A 3234-nucleotide genomic window follows, 5' to 3' on the forward strand; every position below is an offset into this window, starting at 1 on the left:
GGGGGCGGGGGATCAGCCCGCATCCAGGTCAAGGCCGCAGAGCCTCGTGTGACAGCGCGTTCTGTCCCCGCCGCCTCGGCCCGCCCCCTCGGGGCCCCTTCTGGGGTTGGGGACCCGGGTCTCACCCCGCGCTCCGCCCCGCCCTCTCTTTACTCTCGGCCGCTGGCGGAGGCGCAGGTCCCGGGCGGCGCTGACGCTCCTTCGCGGGAGAAGGCAGGGCCCGGACTCCGCCTCAGCGCAGCCCCCTGGGAGCCGCGGGGAGGCGCCTGCAGGAGCGCAGGACGGAGGTCGCTCTCCTCCACCTGAGCGGGGAGGACAGCGGCACCCTGCGGACTCCCTGGTGGTCTAGTGGCTAGGATTCGGCGCTTTCACCGCCGCGGCCCGGGTTCGATTCCCGGTCAGGGAACCACTTTTGCACCCGAGGACATACGGCCCGGGGGAATCCCGTCCCTGGAGCTGTGGCGTTATTTCTTGGGGGATCCTCCTCGCACCCACTCTTCGTCTACTGCAGGGGCAGCCTGTGTGTCCGGGGGCCCTGCTCTTGCTTGGCTCCGCCGCAGCCGCCCGCCCGCACAGGGGCTCTACGGGGCTCCTCGGCGTCTGGGCGGGGTCGCACTGCTGCACCGACCTCGCCTCCCCGCGCCCGGAGTGACCGAGGCTGGTCCTGAGCGCGGCTGGCCGCCCGCCTGGGCCTCCTCAGCGCCGGCTGCTCAGAAAGTGCCCGTCCCGGCGACTGGCCGGCCGCTCTGTCCGGCCCTGTGGGGACGCAGCATGTGACGTGGGCACCAAATGGGACACGCTCACCGCGGCCACAGCGGAAAGGCGGAGAGATCCACCCCAGACGGCGCAGACCGCGGGTGCACGGCCCACGCCCTGCGCGTTCGCGGGTGGGGGCGGGATGGGCGGTCTGACTCCGAGTGTGAGCGGCAGGGACGCGAAGGCTGCGCGGTGCTCGGAGGCCGTGCGCTCACTCGCACCCGGCAGGGGAAGAACCTTGGCCATTGCTTCCCCTCGGCGCTCACACCTCTGTTCCCCTCACGGGGGGGGCGGGGGGGGCGGCGGGAGGACGGAGGTCCGTTCGCGCTCTCCCCCGACCTCCCCAGGTGGCGAAAGGCCGCGTCTCGTCCGTGGTCCCGCACCGGCCTCCCTCGGGCCCACGGCGGGTGGGTTCGCCCGGACCATCTTCCTCGCTCTCCTGTTTCCTGACCCAAGTGTGTGGACCGCCCTGCCTCCGGCGCCACCCGTCCAGGGGGCGCTCCACCTGCCCCTCCCCGGGGCGCGGAGACGCCCAGGAAGCACCAGGAAGGCCGCGGAGCGCGCGGGGCTGGCGAAGCTGGAAGTCGCTGCGAGACCTCGCGCGCCCCTGGGGGCCGCCGTCCCTCCCCGGCCGGGTGCGGAGGGGGCGCCCCCTTCCCGGACCGTGGAGGCTCGAGCCCTGCCTTCAGCTCCAGGCTCCCGGCTCCCGCCTCGCATTCCCGCGCGCCCCCTGTCCCTGCCGCGGGAGCCGCTGCTTCTCCTCTCACATCCGCTCTCCCTTCTCCCTGATCCTCTTCCAGCCCAGCTGTAGCCGCCTGTCCCGCGCTCTCAGAGCGAGTTGGATCCACCTTTTCTAACAACCGGAGGGGACAGAGCCTGCGGCGGCAGGAGGGCAGCCGGGTCCCCTGCCGCTTCTCCTCACTCAGCCGGTCCCGGGGGGCCCGGCCCGATGCGTCGCTCCTCCCTCGGGGGCCTGGCCGCGCGCCCCCAAGGCGCTCTTACTGCTCCTCGGGGAGCAGCGGGACTGTGCTCTGTGGCGTCCGCTCTGAGGCACGAGACACCGGGCACGGGCTCCGCCACAGCCCGGACTCAGCGCGCTGGAGCCGCGCTGCCGCGGGCCCATCCTCCCCTCGGGGGTCCCTGGGCAGAGGAGAGGTGACATGGCACGGTCTCTCTGCACCGCCTGGTCTGAGACGGGGGGACACAGGGTGCGCCTTCCCGCAGGTGCGGCTGGTCGCAGAGACTCGAGAAGCAAAAGCGCCCTCTCTCCGCAGGGCTGTCTCACCGCGTCCTCGGTCGCACCTGGCTGCGGTGGTCTCCGCCTCCCCCCCCGCCCATCCCCCACCCGCACCCTTTCTCCTCCTCCCCCCACCGCCGCCCCTTTCTTCCTTTTCGGTCCTGGGCTTCCTGCGGCCTTTCTGCCTTTCGTGTCCCGGAACCTCTCAGCCTCCACAGCAGATCACACAGCTCCGTGGGCTGGTCTGAGCTTTTAAATAAGGACACGTGTGCGAGAGGACCTCGGACCTCTGAGCTCTTAGTGTTTTCATCACCAATGAGCCATCAGGATGTCCAACTCGTTGTTTTTAAACAATTACATTTCCGTTGTCTGAATATATTGACATACATTTGAACATCATATCGTTGCTTTTTTCCTGAAGAGAACATTTAGATATCGCTAGCCATACATTTGTCGTTAATTATTACATAAATGCCGCCTAGTGTCACTATGCAAGTGTCAGGGCCATTCTGTGTTCACAGTTCACTTCTGCATTTACGGAATTTTCGTGCTTTAAGTAAGCACACCTGTTAGAGAGGGTTTAACACTGAGATGCCATCTAGCATCCATAATATCCGATGTGTTGCAGACAGCAACGTAGAAGAAATGTATTTTTAATCGCCTTTCATTTGAGTCACCTGATGTGAGAAATAAATCAATAGTTTAGATGTCCTAGGTCTCTAAAGGAGATTTTCCAATGTGCTCACGGAAATGGTTACAGACAGTGAGGTTGTCAGGGCCAACCGCCACGTCCGCACCCTGCTGCCATTTCGTACCGTTCAGTTTCCCAGCCGCTCTCCTCTGCGGGCAAAGGGCGCCCCCATGAAATATGTGTTTTGCTTGACTTCTGTGATGTCCTGAAGTCGCTGTAGTTATTTTTCTTCAACGTGCTCATTAGAAATTCAGCTTGGAGTTTCCGTTTGATCTCTTTGGCTCTCTTTATTGCATCAAGAGTTCTTCTATTCTGCAGCTTTTGCTGGTATTTGACAGGTTCATTTCTACCTTTTTCAAATTCAGATGAATTATCCACTGAAAGCTCTTTTACCAGCTGCCTTACTGTATGCTTTAGTCCACCGGCCTTGTGATGATCACACTTTTTAAAGTTTTTCTGACACTTGGATATATCAAATCTGAACACCCTGCCCACGTTCACCTTGCCGATGAACATCATGGCCTGGCCAGAGCATATGGCCGCCAAACAG

At 63.3% G+C, this 3234-nt stretch overlaps 1 non-coding gene across 1 annotated transcript; it reads left to right on the forward strand.

Moving 5' to 3' along the window:
- The first annotated feature begins 334 nt into the window (after positions 1-334).
- On the forward strand, positions 335-406 carry TRNAE-UUC (transfer RNA glutamic acid (anticodon UUC)). Its single transcript has one exon. It is a non-coding gene; the product is annotated as a tRNA-Glu (tRNA).
- Positions 407-3234: the final 2828 nt, after the last annotated feature.

This window comes from Artibeus jamaicensis, unplaced genomic scaffold (assembly GCF_021234435.1).
Source record: "Artibeus jamaicensis isolate MK-2021 breed Jamaican fruit bat unplaced genomic scaffold, CSHL_Jam_final contig_1715, whole genome shotgun sequence".
Taxonomy (NCBI): Eukaryota; Metazoa; Chordata; class Mammalia; order Chiroptera; family Phyllostomidae; genus Artibeus; species Artibeus jamaicensis.